The sequence below is a fragment of the Pundamilia nyererei genome, unplaced genomic scaffold, assembly GCF_000239375.1.
Source record: "Pundamilia nyererei isolate P.nyererei 1_Seehausen unplaced genomic scaffold, PunNye1.0 scaffold00009, whole genome shotgun sequence".
Classification (NCBI taxonomy): domain Eukaryota; kingdom Metazoa; phylum Chordata; class Actinopteri; order Cichliformes; family Cichlidae; genus Pundamilia; species Pundamilia nyererei.
In genome coordinates this window covers 220712-239080 of record NW_005187410.1, presented here as the reverse complement: position 1 = coordinate 239080, position 18369 = coordinate 220712, and the positions used below count along the sequence as shown (strand labels likewise).

General features: G+C 38.6%; 1 protein-coding gene across 3 annotated transcripts in view; it reads right to left on the bottom strand.

Annotated features, from left to right (window-relative positions):
- The window catches only part of LOC102202826 (SH3 domain-containing RING finger protein 3), a 105973-nt gene that overhangs the window by 67783 nt on the left and 19821 nt on the right, over window positions 1-18369 (bottom strand). The gene's annotated exons all lie outside the window — the stretch shown is intronic.

Genomic DNA, 18369 nt, shown 5'->3' with positions numbered 1-18369 from the left:
GAGGGCTTTTTACACTATATACTATATAAATATAAATGACATGAAACTGCAAGTTTGGATCACCCAAAAACCCTGCAACATCCAGTATCTATCCATCCATGATCATAGGAGATGCAGTTTTGGTATGATACCACCAGTCCATCCAGTGTCTAGCTCTTTAGCTAAAGTCGATTGACATTTTTATTTCACCACCTATATATTTTTCAGTTACTTTGAAACTACCCATCTGATATTTGAAAAACACTTAGGAAGATAATGGCTATGACGAATATAAATGAAAGCAGCTTATCTTATCATATGTGAAACTTTGTTTTCATCCATAAGCCACGTAAAAGTGAAAAACACACTGTCAACAAATGCAGTTTAATGCCAGAAATGACCACCACAACAACAAAACAAACACAAAATTATTAACACCAAATAATATAAACACAGTCGGTTCTACTCTGATGTGAGCGAAGGAGTGACGGAGTGAATGAGTGAGATGACATTGATGATACAGTCTCAATGATAAGGACCATTTCTACATATTCTCTCTTGTGGAAAAGTAAACTGTATTTTTCCAGTCTTTATGCAAATCTACATTTCAAAGTGCACAAAATGCATAATTTTGTGCCTCCTTGCACCTTGTTACTTTGAAATGCTAATGATGGTGTTGGTTCATGCTTGCTCTCTGTCTGTGCATGTGCGAAAGTGAGAGAGATGTGTGGCAAAGCGGTTAGCATAGACTCGCTGCTGACTGAATGACATCTTCAGCTCTCGTCTGTCCCATTTGCTCTCATTTGTTACACGCAAACCCAAATTTCTAAGGTGAAAAAAAACTCTTCCATTCTCTCTCTCTCTCTCTCACACACACACACACACACACACACACACACACACTTGCATTGCCCTGCATCTATCTTGATGTACAAGAAAAGTGAGGGCCCATCCAGCCATTATTCTTCATATATCAAATCACAGCTTCTGCCGCCTCCCTGGCTATAACACCTATACAACGCTCATACACACACACACACACACACACACACACACACACACACACACACACACACACACTTTTTATTGCTGCAGTTACTTAAAAAAGGTCATGACCTATGAAGTGTCATTAATCATGCAACATGAACTGCTTTGACTGGAGTGCTTAGATTTAACAAGGGGCGGGACTCACCTTTAAATGTGAGAGAGTTATAACTGAAATGATTTATTTTTGATGCAATGCTAAAATTTCTAAAAAGTAGAAAAACTGCATAGGTTACCGTCTTTGTTCTTGTTTCTGTATGTTCAGTTCAAACATTTATATTTGAACACGCAAAAATCACAATACCCATCTCGTCTTTCAGCATCTCTCACGACTGAGACTTCAATTCTCCCTTTGCAACGTTAACAGTTATGCATTTGGTTTGACGTCTATTCAGAGCTGTGTGTGGGCGTGCCTATATATGTGTGTCAGGGCCCTTCCTCTCTTGGGAGCCAAGCGAAGGGGGGAGGTCTACAGAAGATGACAGTGAACAGTAAAAGGGAAAAATGACTTTTACATTATCTACAGAATATGCTTCCTCGGGGGGAAGAAACGGTAAGGTTTCTAAAATGAAATCTGATTGCCAAGTGATCTATAGAAAATGCAGTGTGAAAGCTGAATTAATGAGCCTTAATGTAAATCCTGAATTCTACATCCGAGAGCTCATTTATAAACACAGAAATAAATCACGCTCTCACAGGATGTATACGCCGCGTTCCTCTGCAGAAGTCAGGATTTAAGCAAATATTCAAAGAGCATGTGTGCAAGTGAAAAGAAGAAGTGCAATGTGTTACTGAGTCTTCTGACACAGTTCACTTCAATCCATATCAAATTACTCTAATAATTATACCCTGTCATAGCAGACACCGTGGTCTAATCAGTGTTTGTTTTTGTTTCTGAGATCAGATGAAATGACAAGCAGCTAATGAAGTGTGCTGTGCTGTTAGACACAAAACAAGAAGAGGCTATTTAGCTCCTCTTTTTACAATCTCAGCAGACCGTGACATTATAAAACCCCACAAAATGACTGCTTTCACAAACCTACACAAATTTAGCCTTGACAGTGAGACAACAGCCCGTGTTGATTGACTCCGTAAAATGACAATACCAACATGGGTTTGTAATGCTGTAAAAACAGACATTTTTACTTTTTTGTGATAATTTTAGCTGCAATTTCTACTAAAAAAATGAAATTTAAATAAAAGGAAATATTTCGAGTCCTTAAATGGTGCAAAGAGAGATGTATGCAACAAAGATGACCCTGCACGGAGAACTGCACTTAAATGCAATTTCTGCACACTGCTTTTTACCAGTCGTTTTGGCACTGCTTGTGAAATTATTTCTTCCACTGTGAGGTGCTGACAGGTCATTATGAGACCAAACACAGTGGTTATACTTTATACATTATATATAATGGCTTATATTTCCACAGCTGGGATATGCTCCAGTCTCCCACAACCCTAAACTGGATAAGTGGTTAAAAAAATAGATGGATGGATGGTTTGTATTTCCTCCTCATTACGAGCATCCACCTAGCCAGACTAGAATGTAAGCAGTCCAGCTTAATGGCCTGATCAGCTGTCATGCTCAGTTCACATATCTGCTTGCTTGGTATCTATCCCCTGGTCTTGAATAAGGCATGAGTCTTATAAAACTAAAATCATAAATAATGTGATTTTTGTAAGACAAAAATCTCCCTGCACCATCCATTACAATCCTACCCTAGTTTTCCAGTGGTTCTTAGAGATAATTGAGGCTAGCCGCAGAAACGTGTGTGTGTGTGTGTCCGTGTGTGTATGTGATTTGTGTGGATGGTTTGTGTCTGTGTGCTGCTTTGAGACAGCAGTAAGCTTGCAGGGTGACGTGGAGGGATTGGGTAGCAGCGTGTAATGACTTTGGGGGTGAGGGGTGGCCTGGATCAGGTGGCGCATTATGTGGGTGGGCCTGCATGGGGCCATATCCACACACACACACACACATTGCAAAACCACTAGATATACTCACTGATATATCTAATATGCAGTGATGTAATGTATACTAACTGAGACAGGCAGGAAGACACAAATCTAAGGCATTCAAACACACACAAATGCACTCTGTGTGCTCAGAAAATCTGGTATAACACAAATATGGATTCTTCTCTGACCTTTTCCTGACTCATCTTGACCTGATAATAACCCTTAACCATTAGCAGACTGTAAGTGTGAGTGTGTATATGTTTATGAGTATGTGTGCGCACACTTCCATCCTCAGCTGCTCAGCTCATTCAGTCCTCCCCAGTGTTCAGCTGCTTGACTAAGCAGACTCAACAGCGCTTTCCCAGATTTATCAGCCGCAGCGAGTTGGACAGTGAGATCTCTACATGTTATCTTTATCACAGGCTATGGCTACACTCTGTTTAACCATTTAATAATCAGTCCCATGAAACAAATCTTTGCTACACTGTAAAGAAAAAACCCCAGAGAGAAGTAAATTTTGACATTTTTGACGTCCATTTGTTTCATAAATTGCATATGAAATAGCTTCTTCTATCTAAAGTTATTACATCTGGTAATTATTTAAATTAAATGTATTTATACAATGCCAAATCACAACAACAGTCGCCTCAAGGTGCTTTATATTGTAAGGTGAAGACTTAACAATGCAGACCATAACCCCAACAATCAAATGACTCCCTTTGAGCAAGCAACAGCACCAAAAAAAAAAAAAAAGACCAGTAATTTGCATCACCATAGAAAATGTGGGTTTTTTGGTGTCAGTTGTGTGACCATAAACACAACGAGAAGAAAACCGCTAAAGACAAAAAGTAATGGAAGACATTCAAGTCAAAGAAATAGGGGTTAAAGTGGGCTTTCCAACACCTTCAGTTAATGAGTAATTAAATCTAATCAAAATCCAGCCAAGGGAGTTCATTTTTCAGTGTGGTGGTCCTTTCAGCTGATGCCACAGAGACAGTTAGATCTGCTCTGCACACACACTTTTTTCTGTCATTCCTGTGATGCATTCACGGTCCAGATGGATAAAGTTATGTTTATCTAGCTGGCACTAAAGAAGAGGAATGAGCATAACTGTAACTTTTTTAAATACCTAATAATTTCACCATTTCAAACAGCTCAATATTTATGACACACAAACTATTTCTCTGCAGCTTTGCTCACAATCTGTCTGCCAGCTAATCTGCAGTGGCTGTATTTTCCAGGGAGGAGAAAAATGTTAATGCGTGATTATTTCACTCTCAGACATGGAGAAAAAAGTCCCATAGAGAAATAATTTTCAAAGGTAATAACTTTCCAGCAAATCACATTACATAATCTAGAAATGCGTAATTACATGTAATTACATGTAATTACATAAATAATCAGATACGGTGCGTGTTGAAGTGGATGTTTCATATTCTGAATTGTTTTTGGAAATAACACATTAAAAAGTAACAATTCCATGTTTCTCAAATTTCACTCTTTTATAGTGCAGGCTGGAGTGCAGTGTTATGGTACACTGTATACTGATGAACGATGTTGCACTGGTGGAGGGCAGATTGTGGAATCTTATGTCACTACTAGGTTAGTTCCTGAAGCAGAGGCATCGTAAAAGACACTCCAATGATTCTGACCTGAAATTTATATTTAACCTCCTAAGACCTGAACTCCTCCACAGCATGCAATTTTAATTTCTCTTTGATATTTGGGCATATTGGGGCCCGATAAATGTAAAAACAACAAATTACCAGATTTTGTTTTTTTTTTACCTTATTTTTGTTTTTATGAAAAATCAGAGCCACATATGAGGATATTCGTTTAAAATTTTGATAGAACAGTAGCGGTATAATGTCCTCGTAAGTGTATATCAGGCCCTTGAAGAGCAAAATTGAGTATTTTGGTCTAAATAACCCAAAATGTGATGTCCACATATGTGGACGCCAGGTCCTAGGAGGTTAAAAAAAAAAATTTTTTTTAAGTATTTTTTCCAGTGGAAAAAGCTTTTAAAATCTGCAAACTTTTACGCATTTTTAATCACATTTGACTGAATTTTCTGTTTTCATGTCCATCTGACTTTATAATTATATATAATAAATTATTATAATTGCAATAATTTATAACTGATTACAGTGTTTCAGAATGGCTGCTGAATAACAGAGTGTGCTTCTGGAAGGTATTATCAATGATTTTCTTTAGTAACGCTTGCCAAATTCCACCTGGGGTTTGGAAAAGAGCCATAATAGCTCATGTAACATGGACCTATTACAGTAGAATGTAGTTGGCTAAATCCACAAACCAGTAAAGTTATTTACTTATGCTAAATTAGCGTAAGTAAATTATTACTTCAACCCCACTACACAAGAACTCAGGGTTCCTCCACCTGCTAAATCCCACATTTACTGCTGCAAAGAACCCTTCAACCATTATTACCCAGAAGTAAAACAAATAACTAAATCCATAAATAAATGGAGTACAGATGAGAGGGGGAGTGTGCATCAGTTTACACAAACAATTCAGACCATTCTGCACAGCTGCAGTTATTTATAGGACATTAAATTTGCTACAAATAATAATATACTACTAATAAGATGATGATGGATGAAGAATAAGTCTTAGACAATTTTTGCACAAAAATGTTCATGTTAATATATCAGGTATGTTTTTCTACATACAAGTAATGCAAATTCTGTAAAAAACACAAACAAAAAAAACCAAGTCATTGTTTTGCTCTATGATAACATTTGGCTTCATCTTGCTTTGCGTCTTCACTTCATCTTGACTTGACACATCTGCTTAAGCATGCATGAGGTCTGCACATTTTAGCCACATATATTTATTTTATAGATATCAGTTTGTGCGTGGGGAAGAAGTGTGTGCATGGTTTTGTGAATGTACACGTCCTTTATACAAAAAAAATAACATATACACAAATCTGATACTAAAAAAGGATCTTTTTCTTAGAACTCATCTCATTGAATAATTTGTTAGTCTAGTCTTCTAAAGATTAAAAAAATATCTTAAATTTAGAGAAGTTTTGGTTTTGGAAATGAAACTAACAGAAAACTAGTAATTAGAAGTGCATGTACACACTGCATATTATTTATAATTAATAAGCAGAGTACACATAATTCCTCTTGGGAGTCATGAGCAATTCTTTTGAGATAATTACTGAGAACTTAAATTCATATATTCTGTCTGTGTGGTTGTTTTTCTCCATATACACATGTGCAGTACAGAGTATCAGTGGCTGGAGACGGGAGAGAGAGCTATCAGTAATGGAGACAAATATTCCTCAAATCCCTTCAGACAATGCATAATTTATTACATAGGGGTTTGAATTATATATATTAATCATCAAATATTTACAATATTTGTGTTTCTTTTTTTCTTTGAAACAAAGGGTGCTGGATGTACTTCTTTGCATTGGCTTCATGTATGGAGAGAAAAAAAGAGATAACGTGAGATTTTGGTTTCACGGGGATGCCTTAAAAAACGACTTTCTTCCTTCAACTAGTGAATTTTTAAACTACAATAATAGATCCTTCCCATCAATCTTTATGTATTTATTTACTGGTAACTTCTACTTTATGCGATATAATTTCCCTTCACGTAAATAAATGTTGCTTATTCTGTCTGAGATTACAGTAAAAGCACTGAGAAGACTGATGTAGTAATCAGATGATGAGGGTGTTACAGACCAGACTTAAACCTTTGTAAGCTCTCAGATACATGCAGACAGACATATGCAGACATTTGTCATCCAAGCCTACCTATATGTCAGACAAACACATCTGCTAGATCTCTGTGGCTTTTCAGCCATGAGATATTGGTGGGGTAGACATGCAGTTTTACAATCCAGCCCAACAGGCATAAAAATAAACACTCTTTGCAAAGTTTCACAATATTCTTTAAGATGTTCATTGTTTTGTCCACCCCTGTTGAAATTGCCCAAATGAATAGTGGATTAATTCCTCCCAAATAGATGGATTTGGTGATGATAAGAAGCAGATTAACTCTGTGTCAGTGAGAGAAGAGAGAGGGGGGGAGAGAGAGTATCAGGCAAGGTTATAATTCTTTTTAAAGGAGATTAAACCTTTATTTTGGCAAACATCTTACTCAGGAGTGATCCCTCTTACATACACACACACGTGCTGTAGGGGAGTGCGATTGGGAAGTGGGCCAGATTAGAGGGATGGAGGGAAGACACCTACTGGGGAGGGGGGAGAAGTAGCAAATAGGACAGATGCAAGGCCATAGTGGGTCAGATAACGCTTCACTGATGGAGACAGAAAGAAATCTGATCCTCTGATACTTTTTCATCCATTCTCTCTCTCCCTCTCTCTCTCTCAGTTTCTCTGTATGCGGCTACCTCTCTCTCTCTGTGTCATGGAGCCACTGAGTCTTGCAGTCAAGCGTGCAGCTGTCAGCCACTTTGTAACAGGTCAGCAATACGCAACCCCTCCATCACCAAGAAAATCATTCTGCATACAAGGGGTGTAATAGCACATAAAATACAATGTTTGGTGCATTTTACAGCAGAGATTAAGAAAAAAAATGTGATAATAATAAGGTAAAGCTTAAAGGTTACCGTGTAACTATTTTCAAATTTTAAAGTGGATTATTGCACTGTAGATGATCATTTGCACTGAACTGCAGCTCAACATAGCACACATGAAGAAACACTACAGCTGGGCTCAAGCTTTGGGGGGGAAGGGGGGGGGGGCTGAAGGCTGCAGACCTGTGATATACTTACTTTTTTCAGTTTTCTTGGAAGCAACCAGTTAGACTAGGAGCTACATAAGTGTCACGGTCCATGAAAAAAATGTGATAAGAGTTTATAATAAAGGAACCTGATTAGTTATAAAGAAGAAGTGAACTTGATAAGAGCCATTCATGAATGATAAAGGGAGAAGAGGATTAAAGGAGCGATAGTGGATTACTGCCACTGTCATGTTACTTTTGAATGCTTTATGGATCATATGTACGTGAATAGTACCATTATGGCCATGAGCTTAAGAGTACAGAGCAGCGAGTAGGTTGATGCTTTGTTTGTTTCCTGCCCACGTGCAAAGGCACATATGCACATCTCACCAGCAGATTTGCAATAACACTGTAACACTGACTAACACTTTACATTACAGGAAGATTAAAGTTGAAAATTGTACCCTTTGGGAGCCTTTGGGAGATAATCGGCAAACTAATATAGGTTTTGTTGTCAAATAAATAGATTTAAAAGATGATATTTTATGGAAATCAGCTTTTTGGTCTGTCACTTGCTAAATATACCAACAGATTCAGTCATCTGGGAAGAAGCCTGGCTGGAAAACCTATTTATTCATGATAAAAGGCTGCATTAGAAGAGTATTAATATAGGCATAGAGTTTATCTCCTAAAAACTTTCCCCCAAGGAAAGAGTGTATATGGGTTCAGGGCCTCTTTCAACCTCCATTGCCTCGGTAATGGACAAATATGAGCTAATGAGAAAATGTTGTTTTTCTTCTCTGCGGGAAACCAAGAATAAGATCATCTGATATGAAATGAAAATCACACAACACGCTAATATACGACATTTCAATTGTGGGACAATGCGCGGACATCGAACAGAAAAAAGAAAACAGCAGGAGCAACAAAGGGTGAAGATTTCATGAGGAGCGAGAAGGATGGGATACACAAGTGATAAAAAAAGGAAGGGGAAGGGAAGAAGCAGGCTGTTGTGTCAGATGGACAGGCAGATGGTCGGAGGGTGCAATTCCAATCAGCCTGGTGACAGGGGTGAATCCTAAAACACTAAATCCAAAGAAATCCGTATGATAAAAACACACACATACTGTATCCTCACAGCTAAAGGTTACAGTAAGCCCTCCTCTCGCTAAAAACCACCATTTTATCTCCTACAAACAGTCGCTTGCTCCTGAGCGTGACAGCAAATTTCTGACAATAATTTCACATGAAAGTCTGAATATATTTTAGAGTTCTTATGAAGTCATTGGATATTTTTGCCCCCAGCTGATTTTCATGTTAGAGTCACAAGTCTGCGTTTAAAAAAAGGAACTTGCAGCTGGAACTGATACTATGTGAAGATACTTTTGGCTCCTGCCTTATTTCCCAATGGGTTGCCAACGTAGATGGATCCACATAGTTGATTTGTCAAGGATTTCACGCCGGATGCCCTTCCTGATGCAGCTCTCCCTTTTATCCAGACTGGAGACTGCCACTAAGCTGGATTTCTGTCTCCTCCCAGAACTGAACCAGGGATCTTTATGTAACCGACTAAAATGTACCTCATCTATTGATGAACTGTAGTTGACATAATAATGTAATGGCTCTTCACCCCAAAGAGCCAATCACCTTTTTTTGTAACAGGTGAATGGGGAATCATACGTTAATTCTGTTACGCAAAAATCACCTTTCAGCCAAGAATCATGGCAGCTACATTTATGTGCTGTTAAAGATATGAATGAAAGGTATAGATACGTGTTTTATTGCCCTCTGTTGGCATGACTAATACAGACTGACCATGCCCGTATTCTAGTTTGAGCCATAAATTAAATAAATGCAGTGTTTTGTGAAACTGTGCCCAGAATTGCTCTGAACATGACAGAACTGATAAATACTATCGCATCATTATTAGTGGGTATGTACAGTATGTCCCGTTTGGTCAGTGAGGGATGGATGGCTTGTCAGTATCATCACTGAGCTGCAGCTGCTTGTTGACATCATTACCACGGGACAGCTGAGAACAGCTGCAAGAGCCCCAGAGACAAGCGAGAGAGGGAAGCTTAGGTCATCGACCCAGACTGACCGCCCAAATCTTTTCACCTTTCTCCATTTCTTCTGTTTCTCTCTTGTGTTGTCATTTTGTGTCTTTATATAAATCGCAACCTTCTCCTGAACTAACACACTGGAAAACATTGGAATGCTCCCAAACACTTAAGCATCGGGAGCAGACTGCCATCATTAATGTGTTTCAGAGACTAGAACGTGCACCCAGCCAACAAGGATTAGCTTTTTTAGTATTTGTCTCACACACGCACAGACACATATGCACATCCTACAACGGGCCATAAACTGAATTTACTATACATACACACATGCACAGTGTTGCTTAGATAACAAATGTATATGTTTATTCCTGGTTTTAGTGATGGTGGAATCAATCAATGGCTGTAGAAAACAGTACAGTCATTGGTGGGAATATAAATTACAGTAACACACTGAGGGGCTGCACTTACCTTTTGTGAAAAAAAAAATTCTCCACATTTTCATCATCACATTTCAATACGAAGACTCGGTGTAGAGTATTGATGTAATCAGATTACTGTACGTCTCCAGGAAATTAATGTAAGTCAGTAAAATATCCTCTGAAGTGTCGGAAACATTTGTGTGTGTGTGTGTGTGTGTGTGTGTGTGTGTGTGTGTGTGTGTGTGTGTGTGTGTGTGTGCCAAAGTAGTCTGGCCAAGACCACAAACCAAGAGGAAGCGATACTGCTGGTGCAGACGGACACATGCAGGCACACACACCTTCCTCCATCTGTCTACTCAATCAGGTCAATCATAACTTCATTCATGCAGAGAAAAAAGGAGAGACTGGATCAGGTCTCCCGCTGTGGCTCACACACCATGTGAACAGAGCTGCTTTGGACCAGATTACACTGGAGTGAATGGGAGTGAATGGGATTGTAATAAACTGAACTGGATCATGTGAGTCTCAAACTGATTATGCTGAATTAGCGGATTATTTAGAACTGGATTACACTGGATAGATTAAGACTGTAGCAGAGGAAATAGGAATACGTGGCAGTGAATTAAAGGTGGAATCAGATTATACTAAACTGAACCCAATCTTACTGCACTGGAATAAATCAGTGGGCTTTAGGTTTACTTTTTGTTTATTATTCTTTTTTTTTCAGATGCATTCACTGAGCTAACCATGATTTTTGGGATTTCCTGCTGGCGTAGCGTATGCTACTTTCTCTTCATGATGAGACTCTTATCACGACAAACACTCTCTGGTCTGTATTTCTCCTCTGATCAGCAGTAGCATGTCTACAAAGAAAAAACACCAGAGCTGCAAATACTAAGTTCAGATTTAGTCTCTGCCACATGTAAGCCATTTATCACGGGGTGTGGAAAGTATTAAACATATGCTAAGTTAAATCCCCTGAACTTTGCTCCTTTTTGAAATAAAACAGTAAATACTGGAATAAATAGCACAGTCTCAGGAGTGGGTTTTAATTAATTTTCCTCAATAAAAACTGGATTCTCGAATAGTGAATGTCTCTTACATTGTTTCAGCATGAGTTCATGCAAAAAAGAGTTCAAGATGGTGTAAGAGTTGAACAGTGTCACATTGAGGAAATAAGACGATGAGGAGATGAGCATCATGCGCATACAAAGGGATGACTGAAAGACTCAAAAAAGCAAAACTCTATCACAGAGATATCAAATATAGCAGGTTTACTAATATGAACATAAAATCAAATGAATAAAAAATGATAGGAAGAGGAAATATCTGAGATAAATGTTTTATCGAATCACCATGTCATTGCATTGAGTAAGGCCTTAAGTAGAAGTTTTGTGAAATAAATTCCTTATAAAAAGCCACAATCACCAATGCATTTACAGTATTCATCTACCAAGTACTTGTAGCCAAAGCATGATACCACATCCCTGTGTGCTGTAGAATATCTGAGTTAATTAAATACTCATATAGTATGCTCCCTGCTTTATTGCCCAGTAACAGGGTGCTGCTCAGTCCCTGACCTCCAGAAAACCCTAAAGTTCTCCACTGGGATGAACAGAAGAGCTCATTATTATCTAGAATTAATTGGTTTAGTTCATTATGTTTCACTGTGCTCTTTTTGAACGGTTCTGTGAAATACCTCACTCAGACGGCTGGCTAAACAGAGATAGCTAAGGATAGACGCACACAGGCAGCTCAAATACCACATATAGAAAAGCCTCAGCCCTGCAAGCAATGTAGACTGGCTCCAAACATCTCTCACTCTGAACACACACAGACGACTGCAGACCACCAGAGAGACCACAGACTGTCCCACCTGTCCACTCATGGACCACCAGCGGCTAATGGATCACTGTCTGTTGATGTGCTCTGGAGCAAAAAATGACACCATGAAAATCAAGTCAGTTTTTTTTTTTTGGTTATCTGCACAACCACATACCTGTGTTGTTCTGCCTCATGAGCCACACGCCAGTCATAAGATTCAATTATGATGAACAAGAGATCTTTATTCACGATTGACAACAGCAACACACACAAACATCTGCATAGTTTCAGAGCCATCTGTTGTTACAACTGCTCAATCAGCCCGATGTGTGTCTGAGTGTGAATGTCACACATCTTCCATTTAGACATAAACCATTGTCTTCTGAATGTGTGTGTGTGTGTGTGGTTTCCGAGAGTATGTGCAGCTTGTGGCGGGGAATGTAGCCTGTCTGTGAAAAGGAATGTCAGTCAGCAGAAACTCTCCGCTTTATCATAGCGGGAGCAAACACACAAACTTTAACCCAAAAGCTGTCAAAAAAACACATATTCATTGTGACAGTTACAGGAGGAATCTTGGAAGGATTTCAACAATGTAAGGAGTAAATCATTGCTCATACGATAATGGCTGTCATTTCTCTGTAAACTGTGTGTGGCTCTGCTTTTTGTGATCAACTTTTTATGGGCTTAACAATGCAAAATCTGACAAAAAAGACAGTAGGAGCCAGATGCCGACATCCCAACACAACACAGCGCAAGTCAATAAATAAACAAGTTGATACTTGCCATCATCATTGCATATGTTGAAGCACTATCAGCGAGACTGCTTAGAATGACAGGGTACTGTCAAGACCACTGTGTTGGAAATGAGAGCACTGCCTACAGAAACATGCATTGATTTTTTTTTCATCTAACAAAACAGTCAGGTCAAAAAACCTGATATGTCCAAATCTTGTTAATTACTTGCACAATTAATTGTACTTTCATGAGGTTTTGTCCTGAATAATGATAACTATTGACCAATTTCTAGTCACAATCTTGAAGAAATCAATAAATAAAGAACAGCGTTACCCAAACTTTCTTACTCCATGTGGAACTAAACGCATGATTAACTGTGGCACAACTGGGACACTCAAATGCAGCATATGCACTTGGGGGTGAACCTTATTTTGTAAACAGTCGACAGAACGGCTCAGCAAACAGTTTTGGGTTTGTTTTAGTAAGAACAAAAAGGTTCTGGTTTTCAAAAGATGTTTGGCATATCAGGATCATGTTTAGTAATTTATCTGATCGGTGTCTCTACTTTTCCTGTCTTAACTTTAAAATAACACTTTTATACATTTTTTCATTTTGTGTTTGATTAGGCTGAAATCATGCAAGCCTCGAGACCTGTTGTTGGTCTCCTGCCCACAAGTTGTCTTGAGTATTTCCCAACTACTTGTTGGGGAATAATCAGTTAATAGTTGCTGGAAGCTGCTGACAGTCTATGGGTGAAGTTGGTTGCAAAGACGTGTACAGTGCTGCACTGATAAACTCCTTCTGATTGCTTTGGTTGCTAGTCACCATTCATAGATTTCATGGAAGACACTGGTTTGTCTGCAAACGCTTGCCGACTTGTACTGAAACTAAAAAGTGTGAGACCAAATGGAAATGAGACTGCCTTACTTGAAACCAATTTTCTAACCTCTAGCAACCACTCAGCAGCTGGTTGGGGAATAAACATCTCTCCCTAGCAACCAGTGGTTGCCAGGGAGAGATGTAATGACTGAGACATTACATCCAAAACTTTCTTCATAATAAAATGTCACTGTTTTAAAATCTTCCAAACCTCCTTTAAAATCCTCCAAACCTCCTTCACATGTTCTTTGAATGAGCAGTAATTGTCCAGTACAAGTCAGAGTTCGGTTTATGAACCTTAATTGTAAGTACTGCAAAACTAATGGGCCACAGCTGATTCACATCAATGAATTTGTTTATATTTCAAGTTGTGATGTTATCTCTGGTTTCCGTATTACGCTCTAAATCTAATCCTCTGTTCAGATGCTTTTACACCCTGACATGAATACAAACAGTGAATACAGAGGAAATTAACTGCTTCTACTTTTGGTATTAGCAGTTGTCAACAAACAGCAGCGTTAGTGTACATTTATGCATGTATGTGTGTGCGTGCATATTTGTGCCTTTATATAGGCACTAAGGGACATGAGTGACTTATCTGGGACAGAGACATCACAGGGAACAACAGCAGTAGAAATTCAATTTTCTGGTGGCGATAGAATAGGGAGAGAGAGCATGACTGAATAGGTGTGACTGCAGAGGTTTTCCTTTAATACGTCCAACATCATACAACACAAACAGAAGAACAGGCCGCCAGGAAAAGCCTTCCTGCTGACATCGTTTTATGTCTTAAAAAAACACGCGTGAGAAAGTGTGGATGTGTAAAGCTGCAGCAGCTGAATTCAGCAGATATAAATGAGCACTGTAGTGTCACTCAAAACAAGAGAAAAGAGGAAAAAAGAGAGAGCAAGAGAGCGCAGAGAACAAAGAGGAAATAAAAAAAAGAGTGGGAGCAACAGAGAGCGGACATCAGTCAGTTGAGGTGAATAGCTCCATTTTTTCCAGCATGTTTGAAACTTCAGGGTATATTAATGTAGTTTTTTCCTTAGCAGTCATCTTGAAGTGTACTTAACTCGTGCATATCACCCAGGGGTGCTGTATATCAGGAGCCCTGTGAAGGGCTGGACCCTGGCCCTAAAGTTCAGTGGACAAAGCACAGATGCAGTACCACACCTTGGACTAAGGCACAGTCGCTCTAAGTCAGTGAAAACTGTTGGTCACTGTAGGTGGCAAGAATACGTTTCCATAAATGTACTTTGCTGCAGTGTTGCATCATTTTTTTTAAATTTGGAGCACCAAAACAAAACCTTCTGTACTCAAAGTAATATATATATAGATACCTCAGTGAGACAGTGTGTCTTCTTGTGAGTGTGAGACACTAAAACTTGGCAGTTTTGCAAAGATATAGAACTCACAGCAAGAATGATGCTATAGTTACATCCCCTAGAATATGACACCTTCCAGTGTCAGTAGATTTTCTTCAAATACTAACTAGATATCTTATAGGGGTGTTTGGAAGAGGCAGAAAAATGTGAAATGTTGAATTTCACAGAAAAATTAGTAGGCATAACAGTTCTCATAATACAAACGTGTTTTTACAGGAGCCGTCAGCATTACTTTGGTTAGAGTTTCAAACAAAAACAGTGCATTACTGCTAATTACACAAACTTTATGTAAGGGACTGTTATTAAGTGCAGTTGAAGCTCAGAACTTTTTGAAGTCTGTCACCGTGCAGGTGTGAAGGGTGAGAAAACAAGCTGGCATTATCACATATTACCAGCGTGAGTCATTATACCAGTTACATCAGCTCTTCTCTTCCCCTCTAAAAGCAGTACTCTCCCATCACGATGTACTGAGAGTCTGCTGATGGAAAGTGCAGGAGAGTTTCTCCTGAAAGGAAACTTGGCCAGGAAGTGCAGTGTTGCAAGATGAAATACAGAACAGTGCAAATGTGCTGGCAGGGACAAATTGCGTCTCCACTATCCAGAGGTCATTGTGATTTACAACAATTTACAGCAATCCATACAATAACCAGATCTGCAGTTCCTAGTAAAACTGTGGTGTAACAAAAATAAATGAATAAATAAATATATAGCACTGTGCAAAAGTCCCCTCATTTCTTTATATTTTCCTTCCAAGAAGCTGCACTTGTATTTTTTCCTTCAATTTTTTTTCCAGTCTTTTCAGTATCTGATTATTTTCATCATTTTTTCAACACTGGTCTATTAATCATTCACGCATAAAAAAGGCATCTAACCAGTGTTGTGTCTATACATAACAAAATGTTCCCATTAGTAATTAGCTCATTAGCTGAATCCACAAAAGACATTTTGACAGGCACAAAATAGTATGTTTGACCCAGCAAGGTGATTCCCAAAGAACTGGAATATCATAGAATGGCGTTTAGCACATTCTCTAAAAATATTCAAAAATTGGAAACGTAGAGGACAAACGAAGATGTGGCAAGCTTAATAGAAGCACCTGATTGGCAAGCGCTTATGCAGTAGAAGTATACTTGGATTGAAAAACACATAGTGATGGATTGGCCTACCCAGAGCCTGGACCTCAGCATTATTGAAGCGGTTTAGGATCGTCTTGAGAGAGAAAATAAGAAAATACAGCCAGAGAAGAGCTTTGGAATGTCCTCCAAGAAGCCTGGATAATTATTCCTAAAAAATACTTAAAGAAATTACAAAAAGCTTGCCTCAGACAGTTTCTTGTTTTTGCTTTATATATACTTTATCTCCCTGTATGTTTGAAGGTTTCAGTAAATCACTGCATTTATTTCCACCGCAACACAACAAATCAACAATACAGAAAAAATACAAATATATTTTAAATAAAAGGCTATTATTTTTCCTATTATCTTAACTTTTACCTTATATGGTTACCAAGGTTGACTATTTCTGGATGCATTATTATGTTAGCTGCTAAAAAAACAGAAACAAGATAACGATGAGTAAATTTGCACATCTGTTACATAATTAAAACATTATTTATGATACATTTTTATTAACACACACGCACCGTTCTTTTCAGTCTCATTATTTTGAAACTTATAGTTTAATATCTCTGGCAATCATCCAAACACTGCATCAGGCACCGAATACCCTGGTGGCACTGAATGAAAGTAATTGAAGTATTTTTTGGCGGCTTGATGATATTTGGTGCATAAACCGCTTTACTTTGCTGAAAAGTGAAATCTAACCAGACAGTTTAATTGGTGCAATGAAACAGAGGTTTGTGTGTGCACAGTCAGGTATTATATGAGGCTCAGGACTGCCTAACTGATTTTGAAGAACACTGCTCCCTTCAGCTAAAAGGTAAAGCCTCCACGTGGTATGCAAACTGCAGAAATGAAAAAAAAAAAAGATCTCAAGTATGCGCCCCTTGGAATACTGCTACAACCACACTTCGATAACAACACATTCTTCTTCTGCAATTACGTGTGTCAACTCTATACTTTCTAAAGCTTAATTCACTCACCAAAATAACACAAAACAGACTCATAAAGTTACAGATGAGGGCTGGCAGTTTTGACGTCTGGCTGAGTCACTGACCACAATCTGATTTAGGTTGAAGAAACATTTGGCTATGTGTATAAATGTCCCGCAATAATGTTAATAAATGTTTTATTGTGTAATCACTATATAAGCAAACTATAAGTATTACTTCATCATATTTTGTATGGCGCTGTTATAACTCTTTATTGCATTTCAAGTGTCTCCAACTGTGTAATGATCCAACTAAAAGCTTGTAAAACTGGTCTCAAAGCAGCTTTTGCAGTTGTAGGTTACCATCTTCATAAAGCATGGCACCGACATCCATTGATTTTTAATCCATTCCAAAGGACCTGCCAACCTTACCCACAATTATATATCACTTTAACAACAGTGCTGTTACCAAGCAGCGCGATGAACCTGACCTGGGTACTGGGAAGACTGGGGGGAAAAGAAGAAGAGGCATAAATGAGCGTGAGACAGAAATGTGGTGTGTGTTGATAAAGGCAGAAATGGGGTTAATGTATGAAAGAATGCGCTTTCAGAGAGGAAAAGGGAAAGCCATGGCTGCAGGGTCTGACACTGCCCCAGTTTTGCTACAGAGCCAGAATCTCCTGTGGCTCTCCAACACATTTCTACCCAGTTGATTAATGCTGCCATCACAACCATCGCCAGTCTCTTTGAAGACTGAAAAAAAGAAACTATGATGATCCACATAAAATATCTGCTCATCACAGCTCTCCGTTTCAGCCTAGTTTTAGTGTTGATTGCCTGAGAAAAAAAGTTCTGGGACATGCTGGCATCCTGGTGGAATTAGGGCATGAAGGTACACTAGGCTGCTTCAGGATGGTGTGTGACTAACGTATTTTTATAGCTTGGTTAAAATGGTTGTCAGAAAATTTATTGCCCTGGATTCTGTGCATTAAGTGATTTCAAATTGGAAGTTCTCCAGTGTGAAAGACGTTTAATTTGTCACTTCCTGTGAGAAAAAGATTTCATTCTAAAGGTTCTCAGTGTGTCTGACTGATTTGGCTTTGCATGATTATATGTAAATGTTTAGCAGCTTTGATAGAACACAATATTGCCTCAACTTAATTCTTATGGCAACCACTTAATCAAAGCCTAAGGTGGGGGGAGAGAAAATCTTCTATTCTTTGAGGTAAAGGCTTTAAATCTGAGCCTGACCCCCTGTCAGGTCAGTGCACCATAGGGCTGTGCGATATGACCAAAATCTCATATCCCGATATTAAG